Source organism: Dendrobates tinctorius, unplaced genomic scaffold (assembly GCF_039654945.1).
Source record: "Dendrobates tinctorius isolate UK_male_01 unplaced genomic scaffold, ASM3965494v1 ptg000062l, whole genome shotgun sequence".
Lineage (NCBI taxonomy): Eukaryota > Metazoa > Chordata > Amphibia > Anura > Dendrobatidae > Dendrobates > Dendrobates tinctorius.
Genome location: NW_027361730.1, coordinates 33,139,986 through 33,160,346, shown reverse-complemented (window position 1 = coordinate 33,160,346; position 20,361 = coordinate 33,139,986). Strand labels below are relative to the sequence as shown.

The window sequence follows — 20,361 nt, the reverse complement described above, 5'->3', positions numbered from 1 at the left end:
AGGCGAGATTGGGTCCAGATAAGTAGATCTGCGTGTCATCGGCAAAGAGGTGATACTGCAAACCATAGGATTCTATGAGCTGTCCCAAGCCAAAGGTGTAGATGGAGAATAGTAGGGGTCCTAGGACAGAGCCTTGAGGAACACCAACAGACAGGGGGCGAGGTGAGGAGGTGGTGTGTGAGAGGGAGACACTAAATGTTCGGTCTGTTAGGTATTGTCATGGTCACGCGCGACTGGACACACCGCCTCCAGCAGGGCGAATTTATATGACACACGTGACCCTGGATACACCGCCTCCAGCAGGGCGAATTTCAGGATAAAGGGGAATACCAGGGAAACAATTACAATGGTGGTCCTGCACTAGGGAACGGGGATCTGGAGACCTCCTGCATTCCCGTGAGTCAGTGTCTCTACACTCCTAACGTTTCCTAGGCCAGTTCCGCACCGGGCGCCGATCAGGATACCTAATAACCCTAGCTCGCCCTGCACCTAGCCCTTTCTAGTGCAGTGGACGGTGCAGAAACTAATCCCACCACTGTACTAAAACACACACAAGGAAAAGTGACAAAACATGGAAACACCACTTAGCTTTGCTCTGTTGCTATTTCTCCTAGCAACAGAGACCATCACCTGTGCATCTTTTCCTCCGGCCGGGTCCAACACCGGGGTGCAGCTTTACAGCAACAACGTCCAGCACTCAAGTCCCACCTTGGAGCAACAGATTCCTGCACCTAAGTGCAGCTGTCCAGCGACAGAGACCAGAAACTGAGTGCAGCTCTCCAGCGACAGAGTCCAGCTTTACACCATAGCTGCCACTCCACCAAGCTTTGCCAGCACTCTTCACTGACACCATAGCTGCCACTCCTCACTGACACCATAGCTGCCACTCCAGGAATCCGACTGTGCTGCCTTGGACTCTCATCCAGCTCCTTTCTTCCCCAAGGCTTGGTTGCGACTGAGCAAAATCACCAACAGTGAGTGAGCACAACTGACACACCTTTATTGAGCAATCACACCTGTTTCATAATATCGTGCACTAAACCAAAGTAACCAGTGTGCATTGACCCTCACGGCCACCGGGGGAAAGCTTGAACTGAAACCACCACAGTGCAATGACCCTAATGGCCACCGGGGGCAAAACAAACTCCGAGCACACAGCTCATGGAAAAAAAAGGTTACTTGTGCATTTATCTGTCAGATCCAACCTGGATCATGACAGGTATGATGAGATCCAGGATAAGGCACAGTCTGTGATGCCAAGAGATGAGAGAGTCTGTAGCAGGAGGGAATGGTCTACGGTGTCGAAGGCAGAGGACAGGTCCAGTAGAAGGAGTACAGAGTAGTGTCGCTTGCTCTTGGCGATAAGTAAGTCGATAGTGACTTTATTTAGGGCAGTTTCAGTTGAGTGATGCGGTCGGAAGCCAGATTGTAACCGATCAAAGAGGGAACAGGAGGAGATGAGGGAGGACAGTTCAAGATATTCATGCTGTTCCAGTAGTTTTGAGTCATAAGGGAGAAGAGATATCGGGCGATAGTTAGACACAGAGGATGGATCAAGGGAGGGCTTTTTGAGGATGGGTGTGATTGAGGCATGATTGAAGGATGAGGGAAAGACTCCATTTGTAAGTGAAAGGTTGAAGAGGTGTGTTAGAGATGGGATGAAGACTGGCCAAGTTAGGGATAAGGTGAGACGGGAGTGGGTCGAGGGCACAAGTGGTGAGGTGTGATCTTGCAGAAGGGTGGAGAGCTGATCTGTCATGGTAGAGAAGCTGGCTTTGGCAGAACAGGGCTGAGCGGCTAAGAGGGGAGTTGGGGGCTGCGGGCCAAAGTTTTGTCTGATCTTGTCGATCTTCTGCTTAAAGAAGGAGGCAAAGTCTTCAGCAGAAATGAGAGGAGGGGGAGGAGGTGCGGTGGGATGGACTAGAGAATTGAAAGTGTTGAAGAGTTGTTTAGGGTTGTGAGACAGGGAGGATATGAGAGACGCGAAGTAAGTTTGTTTAGCGGCAGAGAGCATGGACTTAAAGCTGGCAAAGGACTGCTTGTATGCACTGAAGTGCTCAGTAGAATTTGTTCTCTTCCATCTCCGCTCAGTGGCTCTGGAAACCCGTCTCAGTTCTTTGGTCAGGCTGGTCAGCCAGGGCTGCCTGTTGATTGCACGAGTTTTGCTCTGCATGGGGGGGTGCAGCCAAATCAAGTGTTGTTGTTATTGTGGTGTTATAAAAAGTGGCAGCAGCATCTGTGTCATGAAGGGAAGCTATGTCTGTAAGAGGGAGAAGGGACTCAGAGAGTCAATGTAAATTGAGGTGTTTGAGATTCCTGCGACGGTGAGCGAGTTTATGGAGCAGGGGTTGCGCAGTAGGAGAGGTGAGGGAAGAGAATGTCAGTAGGTTGTGGTCAGACAGGGGGAGGGGTGAGTTATTGAGATTAGTGAGGGAACAGAAACGGGTGAAGATAAGGTCCAGCGTGTGACCATCTTTGTGAGTGGCCGCAGAAGACCATTGAGTGAGGCCAAGGGAAGCTGTGAGTGATAGAAGTTTAGAGGCAGCTGGGGTGGAAGTGTCAATGGGGATGTTGAAGTCATGGTGGGGATGTCAGCAAAACGGAAATGGAGTAGTCAGGTGGTGAAGTGGTCGAGAAAGGTGGAGATGGCTAGTTCTGGGGGGGCGGTAGATGGCAGCCAGTTGGAGGGGGAATAGATGCGGACGGAGTGCAACTCGAACGAGGGAAGAGTAGCGGAGGGTGGCAAAGGAATTGGGGTAAAGGAGCAGGTATCGGAGAGAAGCAAGCCAACTCCTCCACCACGTTTGTTGCTGGGGCGAGGGGTGTGAGAGAGATGGAATCCACCATAGGAAAGCGCAGCTGGAGAGGCTGTGTCAGAGGGAGTGAGTCAGGTTTCAATGATGGCAAGGAAGGAGAGTTTGTTGGTGATAAAGAGGTCATGGATAAACGATAGCTTGTTGCAGACAGAGCGTGCGTTCCATAGTGCTGCAGGTAGGGGGATTCCGGTCAAATGACCGTGTTATGAACTAATTGTGCGCATGCCACGAATCCCGTCACCCTTGCGTCCCACGCCTCGAGATAAACATCACGATCCTAGTCACGCGAGCGGGCCGACGCCAAGCCCTACATGACGTAGACACAGACCGGACGTCAGCCGAGGGATGTGATGAAGGATCAGGGACTCCACATATGCATAATAATATAAATAAGAATGTAAAGTGACTGTGCAATTGCGAAATAAGATAATTGCTCAATAAATAATAACTCACAAGGTGCAAAGTAGTGATTCTAACTAATTACATACACAGTATTTTCCGCTTTGTAAGACGTATTTTTTCCCCCAAATTTCGGGCGAAAATAGGGGTGGGTCTTACAATGCCGATATAATTTTCTGTGCTGCCGCTGCAGGTGTCCCGCACTGTCCCCCGATGCTGCCGGGTGCCACCGCCCGCTCTGTCCTCCGGTGCTGACAGGTGCTGCCGCCACCGCGCTCTGTCCCCCGGTGCTTGCCGCCGCCACGCTCTGTCCGCCGGGTGCTGCCGCTGCTGCGCTCTGTCCCCCGGTGCTTGCCGCCGTGCTGTGTCCTGTGCTGTGTGGGGGGTTCTGCCATTCCATCCACGCTTTGTTGTCTGTGCGGAGATCTCCATCTGCGCTTGCGCGGCAGCCATTTTCCAGGAAGCAATCCACCACACAGACAACAAAGCATGGATGGAACGGCAGAGCCCCCCCACGCAGCACGGGACAGAGCGCGGCGGCAAGCACCGGGGGACAGAGCGCGGTGGCGGCAGCACCTGTCAGCACCGGAGGACAGAGCGGGCGGTGGCACCCGGCAGCATCGGGGGACAGTGCGGGCGGCAGCACCGGAGGAAAGAGCGGGCGGCAGCACCTGGCAGCACCGGAAGATAGAGCGGGAGGCAGCACTCGGCAGGCACAGCGGGCGGTAGCACCAGGTACAAAGAGCTTGGACATAACACAGTGGCAGCATCGGACACCAGCAGCGGCTAGCCGCACATCAAAACACCCCTTCATCCTAGAAGCAACGTTCCACTCCTGCCTCTTCCAGCCGCAACCCTGGGACTCCACTTCCCACCACCCCTGGCAAGCAATAAGATGCCTGGATTATAAGAAGCACAACCATTTTATAAAAAAAAAGTTTTTTCCTATTTTGCTCCCCAAAATTTGTGGTGTGTCTTATAATCCGGAGAATCTTATAAAGCGAAAAATACGTATTTGTATTTAAGGCATAATTACCGACATAATCAATAAAACAAGAACCAAACAGCTTACATAGATAAACAAACATCAATGATACCACCATTATTACAAGACAATAAAAATGGAGAGAGAATAAATATAGTCAAATGAAGAAAAAATAATATCATGATTACAATGTTGACATATATAAAATTAGAACCATATATGGAACAACCATTTATATTAGGCCATAAGGAGTTATTCACAATGCATCATATGAGGAACAAAAAAGTATCGCAATAATGAATATATATATGATTAAAATCATATATAACGAGTTCACAGTTTAAAGATCTGTATTTACATTCAAACTTGAACTGTTCTAGAAGATATATATCACTAATAATACAGCATCAAATCTTCATATTTCCTCATAAGTTTTGTTGCGATTAGCAACAACCAAAGGTTTCTCAGGTATTAAATTAGATATACCTGGATCCTGTAAAATAATAGGCCAAAACTTAGAGATGATACCAGTCATCTCATGCCGTCTAGAGTGAAAATTTGTGATGAACCGCACATGACCATCTGTTTCTTTATTTTTTGCCTTAGAAATTAACAACGATTGCCAACAGCTTCTTTGGCTCTAACAAAAGCTTTATGCACAATATCTCTCCGATAACCCCTTTTTGAAAAATCTATTCGTAAGTTCATTGGCCTGTTCTTCGAAAACATCTTGTCGATCACAGATACGTCTAGTTCTTAAAGGAAATCTGTCACCCCTTTTTTGAGATATCATATAATGATATAATTCAATTGTGTGTCACATAAGGATTCTATTAGTACTTTTGCTTCCCTCTGACCCTGCACCTTTCATGCATAAATACCTTTTTTATATCGGTTCAGATGTATGTAAACTGCCACGGTCCGGTCCGCTGGGCGGGGCTTATTCACTTGCTCCCCCCTCCCTGCCTTGTTCTACGCATTGCTTCAGGGGGAAGCAAAAGTACAAAGAGAATCCTTATGTGACACAGAATTGAATGATATCATTATATGATATCTCAAAAAAGGGGTGACAGATTCCCTTTAAGAATTGCCCTGTTGGTATCGCACGGATGATATGCGCTGGATGTGATGAACTGGCATGGAGCAATGCATTAACACTCGTTTCCTTCCGGTAGATGGAAGTGAGAAGAAATCCTGTGTCATCAACCAATATCTTCAGATCCAGAAAATTTATGGAATCCTGTTTAATTGTGCAGGTAAGTTAATATTAATACTGTTTTCATTCAAATATTGAAGGAATCCTTCCAATTGCGCTTTGGAACCCTGCCAGACAAATAAAATGTCAGCGATGAATCTCATCCATAATACAACTGAACCTGATGAAATATAATCCCCATTTTCAACATATTCATGCTCCCATGTCCCCATAAATACATTTGCATAGGAGGGTGTGAAAGCCGCACCCATGGCTACGCCTCTCTTCTGAACATAAAATCGATCCTTACAAACAAAATAGTTATGTAAAAGAGCATACTCCAACAATTGCATTAAAAAACCTACTAATGAAACATCAAGCCCACGACTGGATAAATACCGCTTCACTGCTAAAAGACCTTGCTCATGTGGAATTGATGTGTATAACGATTCCACATCGCATGTTACAATACACATATTGGCATTTATGTATATCCCATCCAGTCTCTGCAGTGCCTCCGTGGTATCCTTTATATAAGAAGGAAGTTCTTTTACTATAGGTTTTAAATAAAAATCTAAAAATTTTGAAATGGGTTCCAATAAACTACCATTTCCAGAAATTATAGGCCGTCCTGGTTCTTTCATATCCTTATGGACTTTTGGCAGTAAATATAATGTTGGAACAGATGGTGAATCGACTCTTAGTCCTTCCCAGATAGATTTCAAAATTATCCCTTCCTCCAAAGCTTCTTCTAGAATACGAAATAATTCTTTTTGATATGAAAATGTTGGATCCTGTGGCAACCGCTCATAACATTGTGGATCTGCCTAAGTGCCTCCTTTTCATGTTGAATACATGGCCACACACCAATGTTACCGCCTTTATCAGATGGTTTATAAACAACATTTTTCATCTCATTAAGATGTTCCAATGCTAATCTCTGTTCAGAATTGAGATTATCAAAAGGCCTAGTAGATGGTAGTTGGCTTATCTCATCACAAACCATCTTCACAAACACCTCAATAGATGAGTTTTGTGAAATAGGAGGGAAGGACTTTGATTTCTTTTTAATATAATCAGGGAATTTACCTGGTGTCTCTTCTTCCTCTGCAATAAGAGCTTCTGGCGCCTGTAGCGCTGCCCATTCCTCTTCTGTGGAAAAAGAATTTGGAGATGACTTATCAGCGTGATACTTTTTTCACAATAACTTTCATGCAAATAAAAAGGTATCCTTAATAGCCACAAAATGGTCAGTTTTTGCTGTAGGGCAAAAGCGCAAACCCAAAGATAATACAGAGATGTGATCATGAGTTAATTGCACATCTGACAAATTAATTACCTTTAAGTTCCCGTCATTATTGGATTCCTGATCACAATAGTTGGATTTTCTTTTTCCAGTTGTAAATCTCGTAGTGTATCTATTCAAAACCTTAGAAGAGTCACCATTAGGGATACTTGTAGAACTCCAGGAACTAGTGCTTGCTAAGGAGCTTACAGATCCAGATCTTTTCATGATAGATCGACCACGCCATTTGTAAACCTTATTGGTTTGATAATCTTGAAGGTCACGTTGAAATTTTGTTACCTTGAGTTTCTGAATTTCAGATTCCCATTTAGAAAATGATGTGTTCAGATCACCATCAAATTTAGTTAGTTGTTCAGCAGTGAGATTTTTTGAAGCTTTTCTTGTAACATTTTAATATTATTTTCCATAGACTCTATAATAATAATAATCTTTATATAGCGCTAACATATTCCGCAGCGCTTTACAACTTGCACACACATTATCATCACTGTCCCCGATGGGGCTCACAATCTAAATTCCCTATTAGTATGTCTTTAGAATGTGGGAGGAAACCGGAGTACCCGGAGGAAACCCACGCAAACACGGGGAGAACATACAAACTCCTTGCAGATGTTGTCCTTGGTGGGATCCGAACCCAGGACCCCAGCGCAGCGCTAACTACTGAGCCACCGTGCCGCTATATTCTTATCAACTTCAATCAATATTTCCATAAAAGTGCGGGAACATGTATTACAGGCATCTTCCCATTTTTTCAATAAAGTGTCATCCTCTAATGGGAAGGACGGAAATACCTGTATCCGTAAACCACGTGGAATTAAATTACGTTGCATATACTGTTCAAGTGAATTCTTATACCACCATGACTTTGTTCTTTTATATAGTATCTCCTTCAGAGTTGCTTTATCCTCATGGATACCATCAGGATTCCCATTAGTTCCATTATTTCCCGCATCTTTGAAAATTGAGGATATTTGTGACATCGAATTAGTTTCACTATTTCTATAATCCATATTAATGGTCTCTTCCAAAATAAAACAGAAAATAATCCTACACAGAAGAAATACCAGTAGTAAAAAAAAAAATAAAGGTCAAATCTAAAAGGACAGATAAAGCATTGATAGCAGACAAATACAGGGTTGATTGATTGAGGTTCAGGAAAGATGGGTGATGATGGTATTGCAGCCGAGGCACATACCATTGATAGCAGACAGATACAGGGGTGATTGATTGGGGTTCAGGAAAGATGGGTGATGATGGTATTGCAGCCGGGACACATACCATTGATAGCAGACAGATACAGGGGTGATTGATTGGGGTTCAGGAAAGATGGGTGATGATGATATTGCAGTCGGGACACATACCATTGATAGCAGACAGATACAGGGGTGATTGATTGGGGTTCAGGAAAGTTGGGTGATTATGGTATTGCAGTCGGGACACATACCATTGATAGCAGACATATACAGGGGTGATTGATTGGGATTCAGGAAAGATGGGTGATGATGGTATTGCAGCCGGGACACATACCATTGATAGCAGACAGATACAGGGGTGATTGATTGGGGTTCAGGAAAGATGGGTGATGACGGTATTGCAGTCGGGACACATACCATTGATAGCAGACAGATACAGGGGTGATTGATTGGGATTCAGGAAAGATGGGTGATGATGGTATTGCAGCCGGGACACATACCATTGATAGCAGACAGATACAGGGGTGATTGATTGGGGTTCAGGAAAGATGGGTGATGATGGTATTGCAGTCAGGATACAGATACAGGGGTGATTGTTTGGGAGTCAGGAAAGATGGGTTAAAATGGTATTGCAGCTGGGACACATACCATTGATAGCAGACAGATACAGGGGTGATTGATTGGGGTTCAGGAAAGATAGGTGATTATGGTTTTGCAGCCAGGACACATACCTGAGGAGAAGCAGATCGATTGTCAGATTGATAGTAATAGTGAAGCATAGTAATAATTAGAGATGAGCAACTTTGTCTTTTTTCGGATCGAGTCGGGTTTCATGAAACCCAACTTTCTCAAAAGTCGGGTCGAACGAAATCGGCCTATTATCGTGAAAAGTCGAAGGCCGAATGCAAGTCAATGGGGAAGCAAAGTCGGCAGGGAGTGGAGGACAGTAAACACACCTACAGTGCCTATTTGAATGCCAAAAACATCAATTCTTATTACTGAAGCTTGTCAACCTTAATTTACTTCATAATAATAGTTACGCACTGAAAACTGGGGGTTATTTGGCTACAGTTGTGGGGGGGTAGGGCTGGCTCCAGGTTTTCATGTGCCCTGGGCCAAAGAGTGCCCCTTTAACACATACCACAACTCATGATGCTCCGATACGGCAGAGAAATAGCGGTATAGTACAATGAAAAATACTTCACTTTTTACATCTCATGACTGCTATCCATTTTAAATTCTCCAATAGCTCCAAAAACGTACAGTATCTTACTCCATACAGTATTATGGCCACCGCATAGTGCGCTATACAGAGTAATGAGGCCCATATATTTCTCCATACAGAATCATTGGTCCCATATAATGTTTGAAACAGTATATGATGAGCTCCACATAATGCTACAGTATATGTTGCTCCTCATGGATGAAGCTCCACTGTCTTATGGGCCCAAATAATGCTACATGTATAATGGGCCCCATTTCTAATGCTCTAGTGTATAATGGGCCCTGTAAATGCTGCTCCAGTGTCTGATGTCCACCTTTGGAATGTTCCAGTGTATGGTGGGCCACATATATCATTCTCCAGAGTATAGTGCTCCCCACAAATTGCTGTCCCAACATTGAAAACAATTAAATAAGTTTCCTCGCTAGGGAATCCCTGTACTAGTCTGGACTCCTTGTCGTCCCCATCTTCCATCTCAATGCACTTGGTTGTATAGGTAGAGGGCATACAGACGTGATGTCATTGCGCTCTCTGATCAGAATATCACTGTCAGGAAACGCGGAAGACGTCATGGCGGTGGAGCAGGGAGAGGTAAGTATTTCAACTTTGCAAGTGCTGTGATCCTGAGCAAGCAGGGGGGGCCCACTCGTTGGCGATGGCACTGGCACAGGGCCCCTCATAGTAAGGTGGTGTGTGGCGGTGTGTCTGACGGCGGGTGGGCCCTCCCGGCCCTCCCACCGGCAGAGACACTTTTGCGTACTATGAGGGGCCCTGTGCCAGTGCCGTCGCCCATGAGTGTGCCCCCCCACCTGCTCAAGGAACCTGCACTTTCATCTGCACCTTCCTCGTTGTCTCCTTGTAAGGTGGTATAGTATGCGGGAAGGAGAACCTGAGTTTCCTAAGGGTCAGATTCTGGCTGTGTAGAGTGTGAGGGGAATGTAGTGGTCTGGGTCAATGTACCAGCAGAATCATCTAGCAGTGGTTGGGCATCAGTGCACTTGTGGCGCCCCCAGGAGTACGGTCGCCACAGTGGCATTATCTTCCTCCTAGGGAGTGTGATGTCATGCTTGGGAGCAATGAAGGATCTCTCTAGCAGTTAAACCAACACACAACACATTTCCCACTCCAGGCCAGCAGGGAGACCTCTGAACCTGACTGCTGAGGAGCTGCTCTCTGTGGTCGGGAGGAGGTAAGTTAGGGCAGTCTGTGAAGGGAAGGGGAAGTGTGTGGAGGTGAGAAGGGGAGCTGGAGAATGAGCATAATTAAGGCTCCCTCCTAGCTGGAGCGCATGGTCTGGATTCCGGTCTCCGAGTTTGTAGGGACACTGACGTTCCTGCAGCAGAAACCGGAGGAAGTAGCAGCTGTAAATGCTCTGTACCCAACTAAGGCTCGGAGGCCCCAGCAGCGACATGTGGGAGCCAGAAGGAAAAGGCTACGGCTGCCTCCCATACGGGAAAGTTCCAAAAGAGAGTCAACAGGGGGAACTTCATTGAACTCAGCACTGCGAGTACCTCTGATAATCGCTAGAACGGAGGCCACACTACCTATCTGCAGAGAGAGAAGTCCAAATTGGCTTCCAGGCTGACCAACTTTTTCTCCATCTGTACTCTGGGTCCTGGACGGCACTTAAACCAGAAAAAATCACTAATTCATGGAGATTGGAAAAAACTTAGTGTACATAAAAATCCCCTTAAAACACAATTTTATTAATGATCATAAAACACACCTTCCCAGTGACGTTGAAAAAATGTCAAAAATTAGACCTAGTATAAGGTGCTGCATAGCCCTACATTAAGGCCTAACTGATACCTTCCTATCCGTGGAGGTTGGCACCCTAATAGTACGATATTGGCGCCCCCACTCAACGAGGACTATCCCTCACTTCCCTAGTGATCCCTAGTATCACAGAGGGGAAAACAATTTCCAAGATAGAACAGTAATGAAAAGATCAGAATTCCCTAGGACTTATGCAGACCAAACAGATAATACAGCAATAAAAACATTTACCACATCATGATATCATGTGACCCACAAAGATAGCAGCTATTCTCGCTTGGAGAGATAAACATCCTCAGATACAATCAGCAATTAATAAAAGGTCACTTATCATGTCTCATGGGGGACCCTCGACGCGTTTCCCCGCCGTAGCGGTTCATCAGGAGGAATAGTCCTATCACAGATATTGTTGCTGCTTCATGCCTGATACCTTCAATAATAATGGCACCAGAAGTCTAGGAAACCGGATTTAAATAACCGGTGCGATTGTATTGCATACCACCCACTATCCGGCAGTCCAATCGGTGTGAAGATGTAAATAACTGAGAGCCAGGTGTGCAGCAAGAAATGTCATATACCTGAGAGCCCGCCGCTACATTCAAAATTCAAAGCGGAAGGGGGGTCATTAGCGTGCGTTCCACCGTGGGGCGTATCCAATATGGCGCCCATACTTCCGGTCGCGCAACCCCCTCAGCGGGCTGTAGCCTCCGGAACCATCCTGTGCGGGCAGGACAAAGGGGAATCAAAAATGGCGCCGGAACTTCCGGTCACATGTTTCCCCTTTGCTCCCGGACACGCCCATAGTAACCAGCAATGGACGCATCACCAATGGGGCCGGACCTTCCGATCACATGTTTTCTCCCTGCTCAATGATGTAACCATAGAAACAGACAGAGCGCATCACATGAGATCGCCAGAAAATAAAGAGTCTGCCCGCAATACAATGTCCCAGGAGTCAGATTTATCACAGTAAGGATAACCCCAATAAATCTAGTAGTACCAATGTCCTCATATTCGGCATAATGCTGCACATCAGAAATTCAAAGAATATAGAAAAATAAAAATATGTGCATATTGCTATGCGATAAATCAAATCAACCATACAATGTGGTCCATGCCATACAGGCATCATCCAATATGCCAGACATATAGAGCCCCTTATCATAACCCCCTATAACAGAGAAAGGGCAAGTTCAGCCAACCAGAGAATCAAAAGATCATAAAAAACATGCATATGAGATGCATTCATTCATCCCATTAGGGAAGACCGATTGCTGTCTGAACATCCATTCACACTCCCGTCTCAGAATTAAATTGTCCAGATTACCTCCCCTAGCCCTTGGTTTGATTAGTTCAATCATATTAAAGGTGATGTCACCCATTCGACCCTGATGTATACCATTGATGTGTCTGGCGACAGGGGTATCACGTTTATTTCTGATATCCCCCAGGTGTTCACCCACCCTCACCCTTAATTCTCTAGTGGTTTTTCCCACATAGTCCAATGGGCAGGTACACGTAGCCTTATAGACCAGACCTGTTGATTTACAGTTTCCAAAATCCCTCAGATAAAAGGTCTTACCATTGTGTGAACTCATAAAGGCCTTACATTGAAGCATATATTTACATTTGGTACAGTCCCCACACTTGAAGAAGCCCAAAGGTTTTCTATCTAACCATGTACCCGTTCCCTTGGGTCTTTGATAGAGGCTGTGCACAAGCCGATCCCCTATAGATCTCCCTTTTCTATATGTAATAGAGGGTTTAGATTGTACCAGCCCCTTCAAATTCGGGTCAGCTAAGAGTATCCCCCAGTGCTTTTTAAGAACATGGTACACCCTGTCTGACTGACCATCATAAGTGCCAATAAGTCTGACAACAGTGTCCCTGACAGTATCTTCTTTTTTTGACTGGAGGAGAGAGGGCCTATCCGCTATGAATGCTTCATGCCATGGCCCATTCAAGAAACGTGGGGGATAACCCCTGTTTCTAAATCTATTATATAGGTCATTGGCTTGTTTTCTATAGACACTCAACTCCGTGCAGTTCCTTCGAACCCTAAGGAACTGCCCTTTGGGTATCCCCCTCCTCAGAGGTTCCGGGTGATGGCTTGTCCATCTCAACAGACTATTTGTTGCAGTAGGCTTCCGATAGGTACACGTACTAATCTTTCCATCATCATTCTTTGAAATCGTCAAATCTAGGAAGTTAATACTTGTGGTGTGACACTCTGAGGTAAACCTAAGTCCCACTATATTCCTATTGATACATTCAATGAAACGAAGAAAATCTGACTCAGGGCCAGACCAGAATATCAGAATGTCATCGATATATCTGGCCCATAGATTGATAAACGGAGTCCACCACTCCTCTTCCCCCCAAAAAATGTGGGTTTCCTCCCACCAGCCCAGGAAGATATTAGCATACGTGGGGGCACAGGGGCTCCCCATCGCAGTCCCCCTGAGCTGGTGGAAGTACTTACAATCAAAGAGGAAGTAATTCCTGGTGAGGACAAATCCCAACAATTTTTTAATGAAACAGTTATGCGTTTGACACTCAACTGCTCTCATTTGTAGAAAATGGGTAACCGCCTTCAAGCCCCACTCATGTGGAATGCAACTATACAGTGCCTCCACATCGATAGACGCCAGCAGGGTGTTTTCCTCCAGAACAACACCTTCCAGCAGGTTCAACAAATGTGATGTGTCACGTATATAGGACGGTAATGTGGTCTCAAATGGTCTTAGGACTTTATCCAGATATACACCACTATTCTGAGTGAGTGAGTCTATTCCAGAAACTATAGGGCGACCTTTAAGTGGTTCAAACCCCTTATGAACCTTTGGTAATGCATAAAAAGTTGCTATTGTGGGAGAATTCGGAAATAAAAACCGAAATTCATTATCCGAAATCACCCTATTCTCTTTTGCTTCACTTAGAATGGATAATAACTCATTTTTGTATCCAGATGTTGGATTATCCCGTAAGACCTCATATGTGTCCTCATGATTCAGGAGCGCATAGCACATTGCCCTATATTTATTATGATCCAGGAGCACCAGGTTACCGCCCTTATCCGAGGCTTTTATAATTATTCTGGCATTTTTTTCAAGTCCCTCAAGAGCCAACTCTTCAGAACGGGAAAGATTAGATGGATGGCTCTGATTTATACTTGAAATTTTACGGAGATCCTCCTCCACCATCTTAGTAAAAATATCAATGCTCAAGACCTCATTATTAGGTGGCATCCTGGTGCTCCTATTTTTCAGGGTAGTAAAGGGGCCCAAGCCCCGTGGTTGCTCGTTCTCCCTTAGGAGACTAGTCAGAGCTTCCAGGCCCTCTATGTCTTCTTCAGCTAAACCCAATTGGAGACACTGTTCACGGTCATGTTGCTTAAAGAAAAGTTTCCATTTCAGATTGCGACAAAATAAGTTCAGATCTTTGACCCAATTAAAGCAGTTGAATGTATTAGTTGGTACAAAATTAAGACCCTTCTGCAGCACACAATATTCATCTTTAGACAATTCATATGATGACAAATTGATAATTTGCCCCTGATCAATTACATTTTTCTCCTCAGGTCGTATCCTACTGTTGGACCTCTGTCCAAAAAAGATTGTGATACAGAGGATGATGATCCCGAGGAGGAATGTTGTACCCCCCTTCCTCCCCCCATGTCCCTTTGTCTGTGCTGATTTCTTGGTGGACGCCATCTCGACCTATTGTGTCCACTTCTTCCCCGAAGATTGTTTGAGTTATCTACTCGTTCAGTGTCAGATGTATCAATATCCGAGGAAGATACCTCAGTTTGATTCACCACTTGATACCCGTAGGCCCTGTTCTCTTTAAAGTCTGTCAGATCTCGTGTAAATTGTAAGTGTTTACGATCCTTGAGATTGGTCTGAAATTTCTCGACTGATGTTTGAAGAATATCCTCCCTTCGTACAAAATCAGGATCAGTTTTAAATTTTTTTGCCTTTTCAGTTAGATCACTTAACTTTTTGGTAGATTCCTCACACAACCTTTTCTCCTCAGTTAGGAGAAGTAACATAAAACGAGTAGAGGACTCAATAGACTCTTTAGTCCAATTAGCAAGAAACTCAGGATTGGCCGTTCGGGGAGAGGGCTGTATATTAATACGTAAGCCCTTGGGTACAATTTTATTTTTAATGTAACTTTCCAACCCTCTTATCTCCCACCAGGATTTTATATTTTCCTTGTAGGCATGATAGAGGTCTTTAAATAAAGTTTTAAGAGAGGGGCTGTCAGAATTATCAAGTAATGGATTCGTAGAAAACACCTGGTTGGCATCCTGTGCCCAAAGCTCAGTATTAATTGGGGTTGATAAGAAACTGGCCATATCAGAACAAACAAACCAGAAAAAATCACTAATTCATGGAGATTGGAAAAAACTTAGTGTACATAAAAATCCCCTTAAAACACAATTTTATTAATGATCATAAAACACACCTTCCCAGTGACGTTGAAAAAATGTCAAAAATTAGACCTAGTATAAGGTGCTGCATAGCCCTACATTAAGGCCTAACTGATACCTTCCTATCCGTGGAGGTTGGCACCCTAATAGTACGATATTGGCGCCCCCACTCAACGAGGACTATCCCTCACTTCCCTAGTGATCCCTAGTATCACAGAGGGGAAAACAATTTCCAAGATAGAACAGTAATGAAAAGATCAGAATGCCCTAGGACTTATGCAGACCAAACAGATAATACAGCAATAAAAACATTTACCACATCATGATATCATGTGACCCACAAAGATAGCAGCTATTCTCGCTTGGAGAGATAAACATCCTCAGATACAATCAGCAATTAATAAAAGGTCACTTATCATGTCTCATGGGGGACCCTCGACGCGTTTCCCCGCCGTAGCGGTTCATCAGGAGGAATAGTCCTATCACAGATATTGTTGCTGCTTCATGCCTGATACCTTCAATAATAATGGCACCAGAAGTCTAGGAAACCGGATTTAAATAACCGGTGTGATTGTATTGCATACCACCCACTATCCGGCAGTCCAATCGGTGTGAAGATGTAAATAACTGAGAGCCAGGTGTGCAGCAAGAAATGTCATATACCTGAGAGCCCGCCGCTACATTCAAGATTCAAAGCGGAAGGGGGGTCATTAGCGTGCGTTCCACCGTGGGGCGTATCCAATATGGCGCCCATACTTCCGGTCGCGCAACCCCCTCAGCGGGCTGTAGCCTCCGGAACCATCCTGTGCGGGCAGGACAAAGGGGAATCAAAAATGGCGCCGGAACTTCCGGTCACATGTTTCCCCTATGCTCCCGGACACGCCCATAGTAACCAGCAATGGACGCATCACCAATGGGGCCGGACCTTCCGATCACATGTTTTCTCCCTGCTCAATGATGTAACCATAGAAACAGACAGAGCGCATCACATGAGATCTTCCAGGCTGACCAACTTTTTCTCCATCCGTACTCTGGGTCCTGGACGGCACTTACCAAGTACAGGTAAAGGAACTGCACGGCTGTGTCTGTCATCTTTCTCCTGTGCCTGGCGCACGGCTCTGCTACATCCTGCACTGCACACCATCTACCAACTCTTTCATCTGCCCTGCGACTACGGCCCTACCTGTGCAGGGCTTCTACATCTTAGCTGCACCACAACATCTGTCCCAGAGAAGCAACACTGCAGCGCTGGTCAATCTAATCAGAAACCACAGGTGGCGTCTCGTATCATTCACCTATAAACGTAATTCACCCCTTCGCATGGACGCCCAGGGCCACGGAACGGGTCACCACCACAGTGATACATCCCTGTGAGACACTGGCCCGGTACCGATTAACCCCACTGCCCTGGCTGGCCCCCCACACTCCATGTCAGATTTATCTTGGACTGGGGAATTCACGATTTGACTTGATAACCCAGGCATGGTATGATAGAAAGAGCTACATGGACTAATGTGAAGTGTGGCCTGCTGCATCATTCATTTTTGGTGGGGGTGAAGGACACAAGGAAAGGGGTTCTTCCTGACCAGGAGCCAGCACTTGACGACTCTCAGTGTTTGCATTTTTTGAAACTTCAGAAGAGGAGGGCATATTTGCTGGAGTCTGTTTCGGCAATGTAAGCCAAAACCAGTTCCTAATGCTCCGGCTTTAAAAGCGGTTAACCTACTCCCAGAAAAGGTAGACTTCCAGGCGTTCCGGAGCCAGGCCATGATGCAGGCTCAACACCTCCTGCCTTAGCTGCTATTGTGCTTTTGCCACTACCAGCAGATGCACCACCACCATCAGCACCAGCTGGCCCCCCACGTCCGCGGCGTCTTCTACCAAACTTCAAAATTTTGCAGAAAATAGACCCAAAATAACATTGGATATATGGTACTGTATCAGAAGCGTACAGCTCTATTCAGTCAAAGGATAATTGTCAATCTCCCTATATATTCCATCAGTCACACAGAGACGCTCACAGGCTCAGTATGGATTAAACAAGAATATAAAAAGTAGACAAAGTGTACAGTATCATCAGATAGCAGGTATATATAGTATAATTTAAACATTCTAAATCTCCATAGATATTTCAGGAGGCACACACAGACGCTCTGAGGCTCAGTATTGGATTACAACACAATCTAAAAAGCCGTAAAATGGTAATGGATCTGAAGAGTACAGCTGTACACAATGTAGGTGTCATTGTTGTCAATCTCAGTATTTATTTCCACAGTCAGAAAATAACTCTCACTTGGTCAGTTTGGATTAGACCATAATATAACAAGCGGTAAATGGGTAATGTATCACAAGCGGAGAGCTGTATACAGTGTTGGGGTAATTTTTAAATGTACATCTAAATTGCAGGAGTAACCCATAGACTCTCACACGCTCAGGATGGATCACACCACAATATAACAAGAAGATCCGCAAGAAATAATCACACATGTGGGACAATGTTCCAGGTGTCAATGATACACTTAGGCTAAGTGCACACACTGCAGATTCGTCTGCGGATTCATATCTGCGGAACCGCAGGTAAAACCGCAGGTAAAATGACCTGCGGATTGGCCTGCGGTTTTGCCCTGCGGTTTGCCACCTGGACAATGGAATAGGTGGCAAACCGCAGCAGAATCCGCAGAAACAATTGACACGCTGCGGAAAAAAACCCGCAGCTTTTCCGCAGGTAAAAATTTGCAGCATGTGCACAGCAGAATGTTAATCCCATAGGATAACATGCTACTGTACACTGTCTGCTGAACTGCTGCAGTTCTGCTGTGGTCAAAACTGCAGCGGAACCGCAGCAAAAACTGCAGCGTGTGCACATGGCCTTAGAGTGGTGGTTGTAGGAGGACTTCCTGGCAGAAAGGGTACAGTATCACCAGATACCAGGTATATATAGCATAGTTTAAACATTAAAAATGTACGTCTATATATCAGGAGTAGTGTTGAGCCACCCTGCTAGTGTTTTGGTTCGTCGCACAGGAGGCAAGTTCGTCGAATGTTCGACGAACACCGTCGAACCCCATTGAAAACATTGGCAGGCAAACACAAACAAATACAAACACATAGAAAACAATTACAAAACGCCTTAAAAAGTGTCCCAAAGCAGACAAAATGCTCAGAAGACAAAAATAACATATGGAAAAGGGCAACTACATTTAGAAAAGAGGTGGAGGAGTAAAAGGAGGAGGTGGAGGAGACACAGATATAGGCTTGTCATGCCCTTATGAAGTCAAGAAAGGCTGGAATAAAAATGTAAAATACAAACAAAATAAAAAATCTGAAATCGAACACGATCATATACCGTCAGACTTCCCACCAATAAATTATGCAACTGCCGATCGGGCGGCGTTATTCCCACAAACCTCCAAACAGCGTCCAAGAAGGCAAAGTGTTTGGTTTCCGGGGGCAGTATGGTTGCAAAGCTGAATGTCCAAAAGGGCACCACCAGAAGTGGAGCCTGCGGCTTAATTGGACTCCACCCGGGAAACCACAACCATGCCACCTAAAGAAAAGATGCACACATTGAAAGCTTTGTCAATTGTGTGTGTGGTGTGGTATGTCCGTTTTCAGTTGTGCTAGCGATTTGTCAGCTTTATTCCGTTAACGAACGAGACTTCGGCCTGTCCCCGCGGTAAGCGTCAAGCTTACTAGAGGGATACGCGAGGCTCTGGCATGCGAGATCGAGCAATAACAGGTCTATCATGCCCTTACATGTCCGGGGCTGCATGCGCGCTACACTGAAAGGACCAGCTTTTGTCGCTTACAGGTGCAGATAACCCGCTGAAGACTGTTAGTGATGGGGATCTGGGATTCCAGTTCTTCCCCGCAAACGATGATTTCCCAGTAAGCGCAGGTCAACCGCAATTCGGGAATTAGGCCTAACCAGCATTCCTGAAAAAATGAAAAAATTAAGTGACTAAACCACAGGTGCTGTAGCTTGCTTAACAGCTCGGCAGCCGTTCTCAGGCCCAGTATGGATTCGACAAGATTGTAGAAAGTTGATAAAGGGTACAGTTTCACCAAATAACACGTATATATGTAGCATAGTTTACACATTAAAAACCCATGTCTATATATCAGGAGGCAGGCTCAGACGGTCTCAGGCCCAGTATGGATTCGAGGTGATTGTACAAAGTTGAGAAGGGTACAGTATCACTGGATAGCAGGTGTTAGGGTCGGCGGAACGCACCAGATATAAATAATAGGAGGTGCGTTCGCCGCCTGGGGTCCACCGTGCGGTAGGTGGTAAGATCGTTGCTGGACAATGGCAGATGCACCAGAAGGTGAAGTACTGTGCTCGGGTTAACGTCACCCGAACGCTAAGAGCGGCTTTGTTCAGACACAGAGTCGCTTGGCAGAAATAAATATAAAGCCCTGTTAGCTTCACAGGAAGCTCAGCAGATGGCGTTGCAGCCGCAACCGCCAATAGACGCTGCTACCACAGCGCGGCAATAACTAAAGCCGCAGGCGTCGGTAGCGGAGAACCGGACGCTAGTGTAGGTGCGGAAAGCACAGTGGCGTGTAGCTTGCCACAATCTGGAGCTGACTAACCCAACACTCAGTCAGCAATCGTATTATCCAAGGGAAGGGGTTTCATAATAAGTCAGTCACCAGTCCATGCATCCATCACCATACACACACAGCATAATATGCTACACTAGCGCATCGCCGAACCGCCATGTGGGCTTTTTATAGCGATGCGCTTCCGGGACCTTCCATTACCCTGGGAAGGACCAATCAGATCTGACGCAGGACCTGAGCATGTGACCACTGCTCTCCAGTGAGAGGTCAAGTTGCGGGCATGCCCAGTAGCACGGCACGAGGACTTAGCCTCTGGAGCGGTTCCCTGCGGAGCAGGTTGCGCTACCATTGCTGCACCAGAGGTGGCAGCAACATCCAGGCTCACAGAACAAGTCTGAGGAGCATGCCTGGCTCACCGAGATTGCTGAGCAGCACCCGGAGCGGTTGGAGGAGAATAGGAGACCGCTG

At 45.7% G+C, this 20,361-nt stretch overlaps 1 long non-coding RNA gene across 2 annotated transcripts in view; it reads left to right on the top strand.

Annotated features, from left to right (window-relative positions):
- The first annotated feature begins 5,373 nt into the window (after positions 1-5,373).
- LOC141093150 (uncharacterized) overlaps positions 5,374-20,361 on the top strand; it is a 117,913-nt gene continuing 102,925 nt past the window's right edge. For both annotated transcript variants that reach the window (XR_012232999.1, XR_012232998.1), the window contains exon 1: positions 5,374-5,456. This is a non-coding gene — a long non-coding RNA (uncharacterized lncRNA). The remainder of the gene's footprint in view (positions 5,457-20,361) is intronic.